The sequence below is a fragment of the Staurois parvus genome, unplaced genomic scaffold (assembly GCF_062004578.1).
Source record: "Staurois parvus isolate SC_StPar_1 unplaced genomic scaffold, SC_StPar_1.0 ptg000599l, whole genome shotgun sequence".
Classification (NCBI taxonomy): Eukaryota; Metazoa; Chordata; class Amphibia; order Anura; family Ranidae; genus Staurois; species Staurois parvus.
Window position 1 is genome coordinate 2,631,407 of NW_028318395.1, and position 21,256 is coordinate 2,652,662.

Sequence of the window (21,256 nt, forward strand, 5' to 3'; positions counted from 1 at the left end):
TTGTTATCTGTGACCATAATGTGTGAAGCTGATGACTATGTGTGTAGACTGGCTGGACCAGGAATTAGAAGTGCCATCTTCACTGCAGTGCAATGTGAGTTTACCAAAACTGCCAATGAATTTGGTAGTAAAACAGTTACAGGGAAATTTACTAAAACTCAGAATTTGGCTTAGCTGTGCATGGTTGCCAATCAGCCTCTAACTTCAGCTTTGTCAATTAAGCTTTGGCAATAAAACCTGGCAGTTGATTGGTTTCTATGCAGAGCTGCACCAGAATTTTCACTCTACTGTTTTAATACTAATAACCCCTTAAGTATACACAAATTTTCAACATGCATATAATCGTTTATGGTCTAGACCAGCAATGGGCAAACTACGGCCCGGCGGACCTTTTAATCCGGCCCGCGGAGCTAGGCTCCCGCTAGGCTCCTCTCACAGTCTGCCCTGAAGACCGGTGTAGCATGAAAATCTGTCTCCTATGAGGATCTGTCCCCCTCGACGTATCTGCGCATGTGCCGGAGATCGCAGATCGGCTGCTAATGCCTGAAACTGGCACATGCGCAGATACGTCGAGGGGGACAGATCCTCATAGGAGACAGATTTTCATGCTACACCGGAACGGCGAGAGGAACGCGCGGAGCAAAGGTAAGTGAATTGACACAGGGGGGACTTGGGGACTTAATATGGGGAATTAATTACTATAGGGGGGATGAATTACTATGGGGGATGAATTACTATGGGGGATGAATTACTATATGGGGGATGAATTACTATAGGGGGGATGAATTACTATATGGGGGATGAATTACTGTATGGGGGATGAATTACTATGGGGGATGAATTACTATATGGGGGAGGAATTACTATAGGGGGGGTGAATTACTATATGGGGGATGAATTACTATGGGGGATGAATTAATATGGGGGATGAATTACTATATGGGGGATGAATTACTATGGGGGATGAATTACTATATGGGGGATGAATTACTATGGGGGATGAATTACTATGGGGAATGAATTACTATAGGGGGGATGAATTACTATATGGGGGATGAATTACTATTTGGGGGATGAATTAATATGGGGAATGAATTACTATAGGGGGGATGAATTACTATGGGGGATGAATTACTATAGGGGGGATGAATTACTATATGGGGGATGAATTACTGTGGGGGATGAATTAATATGGGGAATGAATTACTATAGAGGGGATGAATTACTATATGGGGGATGAATTACTATGGGGGATGAATTACTATATGGGGGATGAATTAATATGGGGAATGAATTACTATAGGGGGGATGAATTACTATGGGGGATGAATTACTATATGGGGGATGAATTACTATATGGGGGATGAATTACTATATGGGGGATGAATTACTATGGGGGATGAATTACTATATGGGGGATTAATTACTATATGGGGGATGAATTACTATATGGGGGATGAATTACTATAGGGGGGACGAATTACTATATGGGGGACGAATTACTATGGGGGATGAATTACTATGGGGGATGAATTACTATGGGGGATGAATTACTATATGGGGGATGAATTACTATGGGGGATTAATTACTATGTGGGGGATGAATTTCTATATGGTGGATGAATTACTATATGGGGGATGAATTACTATATGGGGGATGCATTACTATGGGGGATGAATTACTATGGGGGATGGATTACTATATGGGGGATGGATTACTATATGGGGGATGAATTACTATGGGGGATGAATTACTACATGGGGGATGAATTACTATGGGGGATGAATTACTATATGGGGGATGAATTACTATGGGGGATGAATTACTATGGAGGATGAATTACTATATGGGGGATGAATTACTATATGGGGGATTAATTACTATGCTTACTATGGGGGAATATTACTATACTTACTATGGATGACACATACACATCATTCATCTACTCTTGGTCCGGCCCCCGGGTCCAATATATGAACCCATTGCGGCCCTCAAATCAAAAAGTTTGCCCACCCCTGGTCTAGACAAAAACATTTGGATATTGCAGCAATAGGTTAGAATCTGTTTACTACTAGGCAGTAGAACTTTTTTCAGCATTTGCAATTTTCTGCTCCTTTACACTGGTTTGCTTTTACATTGAAGTTTCATGATCACTAGTTAAAGATTAACTAGCTCTTAAACTACTAGCAAACATAGACATGATCAAAATAAAATTGAATACATATGCCTTCATCTGTATTATCTCTTTCTATAAATTGCTGTTAATGTTTGTTGCTTTTAACAGAAAGTGCCATTTGGATCTATTTGTACCTTACAAGAAAATGACTGTCACGTGAGACAAACAATTCTGTCCAATCATCACCATGATTTTTAACAAACTGTGAAAAAATCCTAAAGAATAAATGTGGACATTTCCTTCCTCGGTGTATTTTAACTGACTCATTTTCTAAGCTGATAACAGGAAGCAGCTGTTTCACAATCCTTATTTATTCATGGAATTATTTTGTCAACTGTATTTGGTATTTTCAAAACTGATCATTCTTTTGACAGTATTTTAATCAGAATTAAATCAGATAGTGAAAGTCATAGTTACTGATTAGTGTAAAGAAAAAGATGACTATAATACATCCTTATGTACAAAACACTGGAAAATATGGAATTAGAAGACTTTATTTTAGCCATTAGCCAGTTATAAAGGTTTGGTTAAGTTAAACCCACTGGAAAATATGCATTTTTATATGATTTCATTGTGAATTAACTGGATAATATATAAGATGCTTTAATAGAAGAAAAACAGAAATAATTTTAAACTTACTTTAGGGCACATCAGTGATGACTGCTCTAATTAAAAAAGGTGAATGGGAATGATCTGGAATTTTCAATGCATGATAAATTGCATAAACAGGTTTGACAGTGCATCAATGGGTGTACAGTCAGGTCCATAAATATTGGGACATCGACACAATTCTAACATTTTTGGCTCTATACACCACCACAATTAATTTGAAATGAAACAAACAAGATGTTCTTTAACTGCAGACTGTCAGCTTTAATTTGAGGGTATTTACATCCAAATCAGGTGAACGGTGTAGGAATTACAACAGTTTGCATATGTGCCTCTTTGTCAGGCACTGCCCGGCGGAATCTCTAGTGATCCACAGAACGGGATTCCCCAGGACGCGTAGTCTAAGTCCCAGTCTGCCTTTTCACCAGAGCCCCTGATGGTGGGGATGGACTTGGTGCGAGACTGAAACCAGGTCGTGACCCCTGAGTGCACCCAACTGTGGTAATGGGGTCCCGCCGAGGGTACGTGCCAGGGGGGGTGAGCCTGCTGTGAAGAGGCTGACAAATCCAGGTCCCGAGCGGGATGGATGGATGACAGTCAGGAATGAGCATAGACTAGCCAGGTCGGTAACGGTGGAGGCAGGTAGGTACCAAACAGTAGACAGAGAGCAGCCGGGTCACGAGCCAAGGTTCAGCAACGGGAGGTCCAATAGTAATATACAACAGGCAGGAGAGTAGTCAGGGACGAGCCAGGCTTCAGAGCAGGAGAAGGTCAACACAAATCAGGACAAGCAGGATCGGCAACAGGAACACACTTCAGAACACGGGTACAGGAACTAGACCTTGCGGCAACCTAGTCACCGCCTGTCCAGTTTAAATAGTGTGCCCTGCACAGTCATTGGTGCAATTGCCGACGCCGATGCCCAGGTCCTAGTGCCTGCACATTAGTGCACCTAGGCAATCTGTGTATGTGCAGACCTGTGTGCCGCTGCAAGACCCGCAGTCCCTGACACTCCCACTTGTTAAGGGACCAAAAGTAATGGGACAGAATAATAATCATAAATCAAACTTTCACTTTTTAATACTAAGTTGCAAATCCTTTGCAGTCAATTACAGCCTGAAGTCTGTAACACATAGACATCACCAGACGCTGGGTTTCATCCCTGGTGATGCTCTGCCAGGCCTCTACTGCAACTGTCTTCAGTTCCTGTTTGTTCTTGGGGCATTTTCCCTTCAGTTTTGTCTTCAGCAAGTGAAATGCTTGATCAATCGGATTCAGGTCAGGTGATTGACTTGGCCATTGCATAACATTCCACTTCTTTCCCTTAAAAAACTCTTTGGTTGCTTTTGCAGTCTGCTTTGGGTCATTGTCCATCTGCACTGTGAAGCGGCAATCAATGAGTTGTGAAGCATTTGGCTGAATATGAGCAGATAATATTCCCGAAACACTTCAGAATTCATCCTGCTGCTTTTGTCAGCAGTCACATCATCAATAAATACAAGAGAACCAGTTCCATTGGCAGCCATACATGCCCACGCCATGACACTACCACCACCATGCTTCACTAATGAGGTGGTATGCTTAGGATCATGAGCAGTTCCTTTCCTTCTCCATACTCTTCTCTTCCCATCACTCTGGTACAAGTTGATCTTGGTCTCATCTGTCCATAGGATGTTGTTCCAGAACTGTGAAGGCTTTTTTAGATGTCGTTTGGCAAACTCTAATCTGGCCTTTCTGTTTTTGAGGCTCACAAATGGTTTACATCTTGTGGTGAACCCTCTGTATTCACTCTGGTGAAGTCTTCTCTTGATTGTTGACTTTGACACACATACACCTACCTCCTGGAGAGTGTTCTTGATCTGGCCAACTGTTGTGAAGGGTGTTTTCTTCACCAGGGAAAGAATTCTTCGGTCATCCACCACAGTTGTTTTCCGTGGTCTTCAGGGTCTTTTGATGTTGCTGAGCTCACCGGTGCGTTCCTTCTTTTTAAGAATGTTCCAAACAGTTGTTTTGGCCACGCCTAATGGGTTGCTATCTCTCTGATGGGTTTGTTTTTTCAAGCTAATGATGGCTTGCTTCACTGATAGTGACAGCTCTTTGGATCTCATCTTGAGAGTTGACAGCAACAGATTCCAAATGCAAATAGCACACTTGAAATGAACTCTGGACCTTTTATCTGCTCATTGTAATTGGGATAATGAGGGAATAACACACACCAGACCATGGAACAGCTGAGAAGCCAATTGTCCCATTACTTTTGGTCCCTTAACAAGTGGGAGGCACATATGCAAACTGTTATAATTCCTACACCGTTCACCCGATTTGGATGTAAATACCCTCAAATTAAAGCTGACAGTCTGCAGTTAAAGCACATCTTGTTTGTTTCATTTCAAATCCATTGTGGTGGTGTATAGAGCCAAAAATGTTAGAATTGTGTCGATGTCCCAATATTTATGGACCTGACTGTAGCTAGTTGAAGTAATGGTCCAATATACTAAGTCAATGGGTTTACTAATTCAATTGAAGTAATATACAGAGACTGGAAATAACTGGCTTAGTGTACCTCTGCAGTACTTTCACAAGGCTGAATTTCAGAAATGATACCACAGAGTTACTTTGTATAACTTACACATACATCCCACAGTTGTTTTATTTCAAACTTTTTTTCCAAAAGTACCAATGTGTTTGGCTGATATTTTTATTCCTAATATACCTGTTGTAAGCCAGTTTCGCTTGTTTAGAGATATGCTGCACTGTAGTGGGAACTTTTCAACCTAGTACATACCCTGACTTTGATGGTAAAGCCAACTGAACCCTTAGTTTATATCAAATAAATGGATTCCAGATACATCAAAACAAAAGGTCTGTAAAGTTTGACAGTTTGTTTTCTTTAAAATACAGCCACAACCTGAGTAGAAATCAATATAAACATGTGTATTTCCATGCTAAGATATGTATAACAAATAAACAAGAGCTGTTGGCACAGGCTAATAGATACCATAAACCTCACATAATATAAATAAAAAAGTACAAGGCTAATCAGTGACAAATGATCATTGAAAATTACCAAAAATGATACAAAAAATAAAAGTCCAACATAATCGTGCTCCAATATTGCAAAACATCTGCACAAATATGTAAATAGTGCTTCCAGAAAGCCAAAAAGAAAAATGATCAATAGTCCAATAACAATGTAGAGAAAAGCATCTCAGAGATCCTGTGGCAATAAGAATATGTGAGGATGCTTACCAGAACTATTTGGCTTTAAAAGTAATGAAAAAGCCAACAGCACTTTGGGAGTTAACCCCAAACTGATCCGTGCCAGATGATGGAATCCTGTGAATCTGAGCTCCGCTCCACTCCACTCTAGTCGCAAGCAACATGGGTATGCAAAACACAAGAACTCATAGTGCAGTATATCCTTATATAGAAGATGTATTTAAAAGAGCAACATTGCAGTCACATTTGGATAAAAGAAGACAGGCATCATACTTTCAAATGCGCAGCAATCATAAACTAGGCAATGCATTCCTTCCTTCTGGCTGTCGCTAAGCGTGGTGACGTCACATTAGCGCTGCACTTTTTGATTTATACTGTATAACCTGAGTAGAACTGCCTGTCCTCTGTCAGCATCTGCAGACTGGAAACTTTACTCTCTGTGGAGAAGAACTGATTGCTCTTGCAGAGGTGTGATATGCCCCATGTTGAGTCAGAGCCAGAGCACTGCAATCAGCAGAAAGCATGAGGTTTACTGATTGCAGAGCTATAGGTAGGAATCTGTATTGAGCACATCAATCCTCTTCCATGGGTTCATGGCTTCCCCACAGAGAGCAAGGGTCCCACTCTGCAGCTGCTGGCAGTGGAAAGGCTTTTCTATTCAGGCTTTGACTGTTTTAGAAATAAAACAAACAGTAAGCTACTGAACACCTTTTGTTTTGATGCACTGGGAATGTATTTAGCTGATTTTAACTGAGGGTTCAATTGGTCTTTATGACTACTTCTTCTCTAGAAAATTTTTTGCACACATGTAAAGATCTGCATTTTTGGTATTAAATTACTTAAAACTCACAGAACATTAGACACATTAGAACATTAGAGTTAACTCTGTGCTATGTGCAAGAATTATTGTTCTCACTTTGATGTTTGTGGTGATACTTCACATGTGTGGTGGAATCAGGGTTTACATACACATGTGCACCCTGTGTGCTGGTTTACATTTGTGGGTGTATGCAGAGAAATGTTTTTTGTTTATGTTTTTTATTGTCATTTGATTTATTTTTTGTTTAACAAACCTCCATGTGATAGGAATGGGCAGGTGACAAGTACTCTTTATGTAGATATTTTAGATCCCATTGTCTCTCCTCTCCAAAGCATCTAATGGAAGCACAGATCTGCAAAGGTAGCTGCTTCTCTGCCTGTATCAGCCAGGCACAGGGGCAGACTGACAACTCATGGGGCCCCCGGGCAATAGGGGATCATGGGGCCCCTGCGTCCTCACCCACCCTCTAACCACACCCAAAAAAGCCTATGAAAGGTACCAGGGGCATCTCATGGGGTCCCCTACTAACCCTGGGCCCGAGTGCCCAAATGGTCAGTCCGCCCCTGGCCAGGCAGTAAGTGCGCTGAAACCAAAGTGGCAAAAGTATTGTCACTTCTGTTTTCATTTAGTGCAGAGGAGATTGGGAAATGGCTGCTCCTTCTTCTCTTCCTGCTTAGTATTCTAAAAGTGTTTGATGTGGCCCCAGGCTCCTGGTAAGTGTGGGAGAGCCAGGAATCATGTTAGAGGGTTGGGGGGCTTCACTGCCTGCACTGTGAAAGTATTCGGGTGGCTGTGCACCCTCCTAGATCACTTTCACTTTACAGCCAGGAGCTGACTGAGGAAAGTGGGCACAAGCTGATGGCTGCTACTGCCATCAGCTTGTGCTTAATAATTTACTCTTTGGACATAATATGTATGTCCAAAAAACTGAAGAAGTTAAGTTCTGGCGCTAGAAGCGTATCCTAACTGATTGGCTAATGGCATTTCCTGTCATGGTGTAGGCTCTAATTCTGAGGTCCCATGTTTTTGATACACAGTAATTGCTATTATCCATAGTTTGCTCCTCCTCCAACACTAACAGGTTTGTGTTTTCAACTGCCAATTTGGCTCTTTTGCTATCTTGCTTTGTTTGTCTTTCACCCTGGCTAATTCTTTTTTGGCAATTGAGTGCCTGTTGATGATGTAATGCCTGGTGAAGAAAGCTGAAGCTACATCATATTGGCACAGGGCTCCATTTTTTAACATCATATAGATGCCAAGAGTGTACATTGCACTGCGCATGCCTTGCAGACATTGTACACAAACATAAAAGTACTAGAACAAAAAGAGAGTAGTTTTTCAGCAAAAAAGACATGGAAAGACTTTTTTACCAAAAACCCTGTAAGAATTTTATTTTCCATTATTATCCATGTTCCAGATTTACTTTAAAGTGGACCTTACACTAAAAGGCAAGATTCACTTGTTGAACCAGGCTTCCCTCTCCCATCTAAAATCTCTGCAAAGAAGAAAGAATTAAAAAAATGCTCCTGTACTGTTTTGGAATGCTTCTTGTGAGATTTGGGATTCACATTGTTCCCTGGATCTTGCAACCATTGCAACCTTTTCATTACAACCTTTCTATTGGACCCTTGAACCATGACATTACCCTCACCTAGGAGCTGTGGGTGTAAGCTTGGTATAAAGTAAGTATATTTGCTAACAATGAATGCAACAATTTTAGAAGGGGTGTGGAGGCCTGATATAATAAGCAGACCTTGCCTTTAGTGCATGTAAGCTATACAGGTTTTGAGGTTAACTAAATGCAGTGGCATTCTTACGTTTACTTATCTGCAGAATCTGTGTAATCCAAATGTATCAGCATATAAAACAAACCATATATGAAATTACAAGGTCCACTTGTGAGCTCCATACCCCTCTAACAAAAGCTTTAAAAAAGTATTAGAAGAAAAGAGTAAAAATACCTATGTGGAAATCCAGCTTCTAGACACTTCCTGTTTGATCTAATAGTACATACTGTAATGGTTTTCCTGTACATGTGACTTGTGAATTAAAGAGAATTTTTTCAGAACGTTGTATTTCCAATGTATATAATTATTAATATAATGTACTTCTCATATGAAAATCCACACATATTGCGGGCATAGGAGGAGCCTTGCATAAGCCCCCTACTGGTAGTTTTGCCTTTAGACCCAAGGTTTATTACTTATTGTAATATTTTCCAGATCTATTGCTTGATCAGCATATAGTGTGCATGTATAGTATCCCTGTAAGCAGATACCTATGTGGTACAATATGAACTCATATCATGTGAGGAAGGTTAGTTAGAAAGTATACTAAGTTTATCCTAGTCTGGGTTCTGTATATGCTTTCCTAACTCATTTGACATGCTAGGACTAGATGAATTTACACAGTGTGACAAGTCTGGTAGTAAAAAACAGTGCTAGTAGGAAAGACAAGAACCCTTGGCAGCAATACTGTGACTCCTGCTGCATGCATTTCCATACTAAAATAAAAAATTTGGCAGGCATGTGCATGTTACCTCTGTAACTTTTCACATCATACTTAATGTATGAAAGAAAAAATATTAAAAGAGAAAGTTTATAGAAAGTAGAAACCATTTTACAAATTGTTATAATTTAGGTTTAAAGATAATCTGTTTAACTTCTGTTACCTGTCACAGCCAAGGCTACCATCCACTGCCGGAGGTTGCCATTCCCCCATTCCTGGTAACAATACTTGTTCCAGGGTGGAAACATTTCTATGCATGATTCTGCACAGACATGTTCTGCCCTGCAACTAGTACCACTTCTAGAAGTCTAACATCTCAGCTTTCATACGTATATCATTCACATTATTCTTTAAAGCAGTTAAGAAAAAGCTGAACTATTTAAAATCTATTTGAGTTTTCTTATTACAAGAGTAAAAGTTATCTGTCCTAATAAAATATGTGACAGGCATAGGTCTTGTACAGCTGGATTCCAAAATGCTAGGTCTATTATTTGCAGGGGTCTAATTATAAATGTTTTCACACAAGATTGACACAAATTTCATCCAGGAAAGATACATATTTCTAATTGTTTAGCTGGAAAATGTGTGATTCATGGATGAAAGTTTTGTGAATATGTTGTATAGGCCACAGAATCCATGCAGCAAAGTACAATGACTTTGGTGAAACTACTTTCTAGTAGGTGGGCTTCAGGTGAAATACAGGAAATGGAAAGAAGAGAGTGCCAGAATGATGTTCTGTATATACTAGCTACACAGTGAGGTTAATCTCTTGTGAATCGGGTGCATGGGACCCAAATACAAATGTCTAATAGGGTCACTGCAGACCTTTTTTTTTTTCAAAATAATTTTTTTTAAATTTTTGCGACATATTTATTCATACTATGTGTGGATAAATATGAGTTTATGCATTGAAAAATAAAAAGCTTTTCTATTATGAGCGAAGAAAAAAGGTGTGCGGTGACCCTACTGGACGTTTATATATACACTGCAAGTATGCTGTGTTCCTCAAACCATTCTTAAAACATTTTTTTAGTGTGGCAATGCACATTATACTTTGGAAAGAGGCCACTGCAATTGGGGAATACAATTTTCATGAAGGGGTGTACTTGGTCAGCAACAATGTTTAGGTAGATGGTACTTGAATGGCAGGACCCAAGGTTTCCCAGCAGAACATTGTCCAAAGCATAACACTGCCTCTGCTGGGTTGTCTTCCTCCCATACTGGTGTTATCTCCTCACCAGGTAAGCGGAGCACCCAGCCATGAATATGATGTAAAATAAAATGTGATTCATCAGACCAGGCAATGTTCTTCCATTGCTCTGTGGTCTAGTTCTGATGTTCATGTGCCCATTGTAGGCACATTTCGCTGTGGATACGGGTCAGCATGGGCACCCTGACCACTCTGTGGCTACGCTGCCCCATGCTGTGATGCCCATTTTTTCTGCTTTTAACATTAAATTTAGTGACAACATGTTTACTTGCTGCCTAATATATACCACTGACTTTCAAATGCCATTGTAATGAGATAATAAATGTTATTCACTTAACCTGTCAGTGGCCTTATATACTGTACACAGTTTATATATAAACTTTATCATTTGTTTCACATTCTACTCTTTCTGCATCCTATAGAATAAAAATGAGTTAAGGTCATCCTTATTGTGCAAATTAAGTTTATGTCTCTGTATTGGGTCAATGATATCACCAGTATCCGCATATGGCTGCAGGGAATTCCATAATAGCTGATTGAGATGACTGCCTGCTCTCATGTGACAGTTTCTCACAGATTCATGCCAAGCTCAGTTCAACCAGAACCTTAGTTCATACCTTCTATATAATAGAAATATGGGAGTAGCTATTTATGACTTATGACCAATAGGACAAAAATATGCATTTTGAGTAACAGGACACTTTTTATGCATATGCTTGTTCTGCATCAATGACTAAGTAGTAAAGCAAAGATAAGTATGACAGCCTCAGAGCACATTTAAGAGAACCTAAACTCAAGAGACAAAAAAGTTATATATTGCAGCTTACCAATCATAGATGCAGTGACTGCATTTGTTTTCTTTCCTTCCTAGGGTGAATGTACTATGTCAATGGAGGAGCAGCATTGTCACTCTAAGACAGAAAGTAGGTTGGGGCTTTGTGTTATGTAATTATCAAACAGATCTAACAAAATGTTTTGGTATATTTAACAGACCAAAAGTGAGCAAGTGACAGAAGATTGTTTTAAGGGCTAACATACACTTTTGATTCAATAACTTTGCCCATTCAAGGCAAAGGTACACTTCTTCTTGATTATAAAGCCTCCACCAACTAATATTTTCCTTTCCTGTAAGGTTTTGCAGCTTACACAAGTTTTATTATATTCTGCCCTTTTCCCTGTGTTCTACCTTGTGAGTATGCAGACCTGCTGAATACGGTATCTGTTCAGGACCGAGCATTTTATCCCACGAGGAAGGTGGGAACATCTCATGCTTCCTATACCAGGGAAGTGTCAGGTATTCCTAATGGGTCAAACAGATGAACAGAGCAGCACAGGAGACCAATGAAGGTGTGTCAGGAAGGGGTGGTGGGAATGTAATTAGGAGAATCTGTGTAATGTTATGTATAAGATTAAGGCCTCATTGGAACTGTTTCATTACAAGAAAATGTTTCGTGTTGACCCTAACCTATGATGATGTTGTGGCTGAGCTTTGTGAATGGTGAGGGAAAGAGAGCAAGAGGAGGCACAACCTCACAGGGGTTCTTTTACACTTGCACCTGACACTATATAAAATGGTAAGCTTACAGTCCTATTTACATGTTGGGTTTGCTTTGCTTCAAAATTATACCCCGTGTTGCTTTCTTGGTGCTTCAAAGCATCTTTAAAGCCTCCATAGAAGTATATGACAATTTTGCTTACAGCACCTGCAGCTTTTGAGGGGCTTTTATTCCGCTTTAGCTTCCCTTTGTTTTTTAAGCACTGCAGGTATGAGATATCCTAGAATGTACTGGTAACAAGTGAACCAGAAAGATGTCATCAGCAGTCACTTCCAGTTCATGTGTATATATTCTGGAAGCATTTGTTGCTGACGACACATCTGGTGAGCAGCAATAAGGTGAGCTGGGTCCGGACTGGAGCAGAGCAAGTAGAACACAGTACATGTGGTGTGCCACATGGGAACTCTATAGTGAAGGTGAGTGGAGGTCGAAGAGAGAGGGCTCAGCGGCAGTAGATCAGCAGAGCTGGGGTACTGGAGCAGGAGAAACTAGCAATGTCACATGTGATGCACAGTGTGGTAGCAATATAGCAGGAGTTGAGTGGGGACCAGAGAGAGAGGCGGATCAGCAGAGCTGGGAGTTACTACTCAGTGGGGCATCAGCAGAGCTGGGGGTACTGCTGACCAGGAATCTGCTGAAAAATGGTACTAAACATTTACTAGGCAGTGATAAGGTCACCCAACATGTTGCGACATGCAAGACAGAAGACTTGTGACCTGGTGTGTCAAGTAATATTAGATTAAGGTTGGAATTTAGGGCATTTTTCATTTTTTTTATTTCTGCAGTGACTAGAAAGGGGATGGGGGTCCTGACTGGAAAAGAGTGTAAAAAACAAATCAGCAATTCCAGCTACCATATACATATCCTACTAGATACCCTTTATATTTCAGGAGCATTATTTTCAATGACTACTAGCTCCATGATATTCATTAAAAATGAATAATTGTACATGTATATTTTTAAATTATAATATACAGTATATCAACTATAGCTATTTTTGTGAAGGTAACTGCAACAATATTTTACTTATTGAAATATGTTGTTATTGAAGAAATGCTTGTTTTGGGCACTCCTGTGCTATTGATTTATTATAAGGCTCCCTTTAGCCATCTCTCTATAAATAATTTATTAATGGTTGGTCATTCTGCCATTCCACTATATTTTAAAGATGACTTTAGTCAACTGTGAAGTGAATTAAAAGGGAGTTGTTCATCTGAGACAAATTGTTACCGCATTTGCCTTTGAATGAACTACACATTGAAAGGAAATGAAAAGTGTATGTCTTGTTAAAAAGGCTAGAAAATAGTGGCAAACTGATGGATTACTAACAACATTTTCTTAGTTGAACAACGACTCAGAATGGGAAAAGCCTGTTGGTTAGGAAACAACAGGTAAAAACTTTCTCTCTAAAAATAATGGTTTCTTGTAGATGGTTGAAATATTAATGGGCAGTAAAAGAGAGCATCTATTTCTTAAAAGCATTATTAGTTCAAAACTTCTTTTGTGCCAAAACTTGGTTACTAGATAACACTTTGTATAATAAAATGAATATAATGTTCTTTATTACACTCTATACAATTCTTTGGTTAGCAACACAGGCTAATGATAGAGCATTATTAAAGATATGTGTTTGACAACTATGAGGTTCAAAACAAACTAGTGCATAAAAAACACATTACACAGCATTCAGTTTTACTAGCTAGAAAAGAGTTCCAATTAAAATCAGCTTCTAAAAATGTTCTAACACAGAGGTCTTGGCTGTATATATTTACAAACAAAACATACATTTTTAAAGGTCTGCATTGTTGCAACTCCCATCATTTGTGGATATATATATATACAAACACCGTACATATATAAAGGATTGGCAAATGTGTTGGACAAATCACAAAACCTAAGTAATGCAAACTTAAAATGGAAGTTTAGCTGAAAAAAAAATCTCTACACCTTTGGTAATGAAGTATGTCCATATTGTGCAGGAAACTGGATCCAGCATCCCTGAACAGATTCTGTGCAAGGATGCCGGTCCTCTCCCTGTGTTCAAACATTTGATGCTGCATTGGGTAATAGCTTCAGTCTTTGGACAGAATTGCAGTGAGTGTGAAATAAGAAAAATGCCAATACTTTAAATGACATGCTTAGGAGATGACTTTAGTCTGCATATGGTCTTACAGAATGGTTTTGGCATCACATATTTTGCATAAACAGTAGATATAAAAAGTCTACATGTCCCTGTTAAAATGTCAGATTTCTGTGATGTAAAAAAATGAGACAAAGATAAATCATTTCAGAACTTTTTCCAACTTTAATGTAACCTATAAACTGTACAACTCAGTTGAACAACAAACTGAAATCTTTTAGGCGGAGGGAAGTAAAAATAAAAAACTAAAATAATATGGTTGCATGTGTGCACACCCTTAAACTAACACTTTGTTGAAGCACCTTTTGATTTGATTACAGCACTCAGTCTTTTTGGGTATGAGTCTATCAGAATGGCACATCCTGACTTAGCAATATTTGCCCACTCTTCCTTGCAAAAAACACTCCACATCTGTCAGATTGCGAGGGCATCTCCTGCGTACAGCCCTCTTCAGATCCCCCCCACAGATTTTCAATTGGATTCAGGTCTGGGCTCTGGCTAGGCAATTCCAAAACTTAATCTTCTTCTGGTGAAGCCATTCCTTTGTTGATTTGGATCTATGCTTTGGGTCATTGTCATGCTGAAAGATGAAGTTCCTCTTCATGTTCAGCTTTCTAGCTGAAGCCTTAATGTTTTGTGCCAATATTGACTGGTATTTGAAACTGTTCATAATTCCCTCTACCTTGACTAAGGCCCCAGTTCCAGCTGAAGAAAAACAGCCACAAAGCATGATGCTGCCACCACCATGCCGCACTGTGGGTATGGTGTTCTTTTGGTGATGTGCAGTGTTTTTGCTCCAAACATATCTTTTGGAAAGTTCAATTTTGGTTTCATCAGACCATAACACATTTTCCCACATGCTTTTGGGAGACTTCAGATGTGTTTTTGAAAAATTTATCCGGGCTTGGATGTTTTTCTTTGTAAGAAAAGGCTTCCATCTTGCCACTCTATCCCATAGCCCAGACATATGAAGAATACGGGAGATTGTTGTCACGTACCACACAGCCACTACTTGCCAGATATTCCTGCAGCTCCTTTAATGTTGCTGTAGGCCTCTTGGCAGCCTCCTAGACCAGTTTTTTTCTCCTCTTTTCATCAATTTTGGAGGGATGTCCAGTTCTTGCTAATGTCACTGTTGTGCCATGTTTTCTCCACTTGATGATGACTGTCTTCACTGTGTCCCATGGTATATCTAATGCCTTGGAAATTCTTTTGTACCCTTCTCCTGACTGATACCTTTTAACAATGAGATCCCTCTGATGCTTTGGAAGCTCTTTGCAGACCATGGCTTTTGCTGTAAGATGTGACAAAAAAAATGTCAGGAAAGACCTACTAGAACAGCTGAACTTTATTTGGGGTTAATCAGAGGCACTTTAAATGATGGCAGGTGTATACTGACTCCTATTTAACATGATTTTAAATGTGATTGCTCAATTCTGAACACAGCTCCAACCCCAGTTATAAGAGAGTGTGCACACTTATGCAACCACATTATTTTAGTTTTTTTTTTTTTTACTTCCACCCCCCTAAAGTTTTTAGTTTGTTTTTCAGTTGAATTGTACAGCTTATAGGTTACATTTAAAGGTGGAAAAAGTTCTGAAATTATTTATCTTTGTCTCATTTATTTACATCACAGAAAGCCAACATTTTAACAGGGGTGTTTAAACTTTTTTTATTCACTGTAGTGTGTAATGGATTTTTTTTTACTGTTACATTATTGCTTGGATTAAATACAGTTTATTACAACTTGAAAAAAAAAACATTTTTGTTTTAGATTTAGTTTTTTCTGTAGCACCTAATTTTGTTATCAAGTGGTAATAATCCTAAAGGACAAGTTCACTTTAAAATAAATAAATTATTAGATGCACATTTTTTGCAGTTAAAAAAATGTGCATGTATTGTTTTATTTTTTCTTGGGAGCCTGTAAATCATTGCAATGACAAGCTCTCACAGAATGTCAGTACACTGTCTGCCCGTACCATTAGTACTGACAGGCAGTTACTGCAGTCCAGGAAGCTCAATGGACCACAAGAGTGCTCCCCAGCACCCTCACAGTACATTGAGAACTACAAGCTGTCAGCCACAAAGTCTGACAGTACTTGTAGGCATTCATTCACAGAAAACTGAGAATGAATGATGTGACCCTGTGAGCGGAGCCACCACACAGCTGAATTATTTTCAAATAGTGACAACAGGTACAGGGAGAACATCCCCGGTCTGTTGTCATGGGGGCGGGCGGGGGAGAGCTGCAGATGCTGGAGCATGTTACATGTTTTACCCTAAAAAGGGGTGGAACATATAACATGTTCCAAAAGGTGAACTTATCCTTTAAATTGAACAATGGGAGTATTTTATTGAAAATATCGATTTAAGTGTTTTGTTAGAAATTGTCTAGTGTCATGATACTATTTAAGCACTTAAAGTGGCAGTAAACAGAAAACATTCAGAAGTGTGGTCCTTTTTTAACATATCAGCTATTTGCAGCACCAAAATGGTCTACAGCTTCTGCCTGAAGTCTGTCAGCCTAAGTAAAAATGCCAGCCATTTGGGTACTACATACATAAAATAGAATGACTCTGCAGCACAGAACTTGGTGGGAGCAGCATCTCAATAAGACAAGTTAGCAGCAAAAGGCACACACTTCTTTTCCTCAATGGTGCATAGCAGTCACCTTCTTTTATAGCGTAGGTGATGCCCATTTTCCTCTTCTTTCTGAATGGTGCATAGCAGTCACATTTTTAGAGTACTGCTAACACGCCCTTTTCCTCCACCTCAAGGGCACATAGCAGCCATTTTATTTTGAAAATTACTTTTTTGTGGATGGCGTTGTGCCACAGTGCCACTCAGCCACCATTATTTTGACTAGAAGGCCATACAATAGTGACTATTACTTGCACAGAGGCCATCCTTGCCCTTCTACAACATGTTTAATTCCATGAGGCAGCAGGCGGCAGAGAAGGAATGGGAGGATGAGATTTGGGGTGCTGGTATTGAGGAGGGTTTAGGTGCCGGTGGTGAGGATTGAGAGTGTTGGTTGGCTGCTTCCAAAGTAGACATTACTCCTTTGCCTCACAAAGATGAAGAGTTTAACAGAATGCACCATCTTACTTTGCTTAAGCAACCCAATGCTTGTGGCAGAATAACCTTTGTTGTGGAAAAGGAAAGAAAAAATATTTCTCTGTTTATGCAGCTCATATCACATACAGTCATGGCCGAAATTGTTGGCACCCTTGATATTTTTCCTGAAAATCAAGTATTTCACACAAAAAAGGTATTGCATTAACACATGTTTTGCTATACACATGTTTATTCCCTTTGTATGTATTGGAACAAATATAAAACAGAGGCAGAAAAGCAAATATGACATAATGTCACACAAAACCCCAAAAATGGGCTGGACAAAAGTATTGGCACCCTTAACTTAATATTTGGTTGCACACCCTTTGGAAAACATAACTGAAATCAGTCGCTTCCTATAACCATCAATAAGCTTCTGACACCTCTCACCCGGAATTTTGGACCACTCTTCCTTTGCAAACAGCTCCAGGTCTCTCTTATTGGAAGGACACCTTTTCCCAACAGCAATTTTAAGATCTCTCCACAGGTGTTCAATGGGATTTAGATCTGGGCTCATTGCTGGCCACTTCAGAACTCTCCAGCGCTTCTTTGCCATCCATTTCTGAGTGCTTTTTGACGTATGTTTGGGGTCATTGTCCTGCTGGAAGACCCAGGATCTTGGACGCAAACCCAGCTTTCTGACACTGGGCCCTACAGTGCGACCCAAAATCCTTTGGTAATCCTCAGATTTCATGATGCCTTGCACACAGTCAAGGCACCCAGTGCCAGAGGCAGCAAAACAACCCCAAAACATCATTGAACCTCCACCATATTTTACCGTAGGTACTGTGTTTTGTTCTTTGTAGGCCTCATTCCGTTTTCGGTAAACAGTAGAATGATGTGCTTTACCGAAAAGCTCTATCTTGGTCTCATCTGTCCACAAGACGTTTTCCCAGAAGGCTTTTGGCTTACTCAAGTACATTTTGGCAAACTGTAGTCTTGCTTTTTTATGTCTCTGTGTCAGCAGTGGGGTCCTCCTGGGTCTCCTGCCATAGCGTTTCATTTCATTTAAATGTCGACGGATAGTTCGCGCTGACACTGATGCTCCCTGAGCCTGCAGGACAGCTTGAATGTCTTTGGAACATGTTTGGGGCTGCTTATCCACCATCCGGACTATTCTGCGTTGCAATCTTTCATCAATTTTCCTCATCCGTCCACGACCAGGGAGATTAGCTACAGTGCCATGGGTTGCAAACTTCTTGATAATGTTGCGCACTGTGGACAAAGGCAAATCTAGTTCTCTGGAGATGGACTTGTAACCTTGAGATTGTTGATATTTTGCCACAATTTTGGTTCTCAGGTCCTCAGACAGTTCTCGTCTCCTCTTTCTGTTGTCCATGCTTAGTGTGGCACAGACAGACACACAATGCAAAGGTTAAGTGAACGTCTCTCCTTTTTATCTGCTTTCAGGTGTGATTTCTATATTGCCCACACCTGTTACTTGCCCCAGGTGAGTTTACAGGAGCATCACATGCTTGTAACATTCTTATTTATCCGCAGTTGTGAAAGGGTGCCAATACTTTTGTCCAGCCCATTTTTGGAGGTTTGTGTGACATTATGTCGAATTTGCTTTCTTTCCTCCCTTTTTTTGTTTTGTCCCAATACACACAAAGGGAATAAACATGTGTATAGCAAAACATGTGTTAATGCAATACGTTTCGTGAGAAATACATGATTTCCTGGAGAAATATCAAGGGTGCCAACAATTTCGGCCATGACTGTACCTGGTAGCAGAGCCTGAAAATGATGAGGAAGTCCTCTCTTACACCTATGACTCTGGACCTCTGATAGTGTGAACAGAAGGTGCAGGAGTGCAGAGTGGCACATGTGCCTGTAAGTCTTGCTAGCAGCAGAGCAGGTGTCCACCCCAGGCAGGAAAAATCATCAATAACATTGAGTGAAGCAGTTGAACTGGTAGACTGCTGATGGCAGCAGACTAAAGCAGACTGGTACTTGCCTCAGCAGGCAGGCAAGTCATGTACTGGTAGCAGACTGTAGAACAGCAGGCACAGCTGGATGGTAGGCAAGTATGGGTGACTGCAGGGAGAATAGTAGCATCTGGCAGGCCAGGCCATACACTGGCAGGACAGATCAGGTTCATAGGCACAGGCAAAAGCATGGTCAGGGTACAAGCTGGGTCAGGAGCCAATCAGTGGAACAGTAGCAAATGGAGCAGGCAAAATCAGTGGTCAGAGGACAAGCTGAGAAACAATGTAGACAGAGTTCAGGGAGTATTTGGGTCAAGCTAAGTCAGCAACTGGAGTCAGCATACAGAATCACAGGATCTTGGGATACACAGAAGGCTGAAGACAAAGCAGCACTGATTCTGAATACTTGCACATTTTAAATAGCCCATTTGGCACCAACATCTGTCAAGAGAAAGAACATGGATTAGCCTGTGAAGATGCACAGAAGTCCTTCCAGAGAGCCACTTCTACTGGCATGCCCTTCCTGACACTCATAAACAGATAATGGCAAGGATTTTTAGACACTTACTGAATAATTTTCAAATTTGTGAATGGTTTATAAATAGTTATATAATATTCTGTCTTGTTATTTTAAATTATGCTGACTATTTTCATTTATTTGTTAGTAATAGCATAAAAGCAAAGATGGAAGATACTACAGAGGATACAGTTATGCAAAATTGCCTAGCAGCAGTGATTAATCAGTGATAATAGGCCTAATCATTGTATGAATAACTTTTATTTTATGGAGATGAGGGGGAGGGTGGCTGCAGTGAATGTGAGGGATGTAATGTGAGGTGATTTACATACACGTTGTTCTTACAATTATTCTTGTTTTAAACCCCCCAAAAATGTGTGCTTAGTGCAAAAGGGTGTTGCTGCACCAATATATTCCAGACACAAGAAAAATCTAAAAATTACTACTTTAAAAAGTGCACACAACCAATATATATAAAAAAACTCAGTAGTAAATCCTATATGATCATACCTTATAATAAAATACTTCATACTCAATATACATCAAAATACAAGGTAAAGTATCCATCGCAGAACTTATATTTGAAACTTGTGCATAATAATAAAGAGTAAGCTTCAAAAAAGATATATTCAAGTTTTGTAAAATCTTGAAAATAGGTGAAAATCCATGTGCAATAGCTTCAAACCACCTCAAAATCAAGTGTGCCAGTTTCCTTACCAAATGGCAGTGATCTCCAAATTAGATAGATCACAGCATAGAACCCATGCAATCAAAGGCCACCAAATGAAATATTGCAGATTCAAGAATCTCCAGGGTCCACTGGTTATCAAAAGATCACTCTTCAAAATAGGGGTAAATGGAGGAAAGGGCAAAGGACCATAGAGTAGTATTGCTTAAAACCACATAATTTATTAAAAGCAAATATACTCACAAATATAAAAGCATCTCATAGGCAAACAAACATCACATCACATCAGAGAACATCAGCAGGTGTCTAACATCGTGAGCCACTGGCCTCACTCTAGGAATGTTTTGTCTGTAAAACTGTTTTTTTCAAAGGATAAAAGGGGGGAGGGTAGGTGTAGTGAACGTGAGGGATGTAATGTAAGGTGGTTTAAGTGCTCATTGTTCTTGCAGTTATTATTTTTTTACATTTAAACAATGGAAAAAAGTTCTTGAATAGATTATCAGCAACAACTGCCTGATGTGCTCAAATCACCTCAAGCTTAAGGTTATAATCTAAAAAATATAAATATAAAATACCCTATTTAATAGAAAAATAGTAGCTAATATATACAGCACTGTGCACAAGTTTTAGGCAGGTGTGAAGAAATGCTGTAAAGTAAGAATATTTCAAAAATATATTTTTTAATTGTTAATTTTGTATCAATTTACAACATGAAAAGTGAGAAACCAGACGAAAAATCTAAACAAAATCAATATTTGGAATGACGA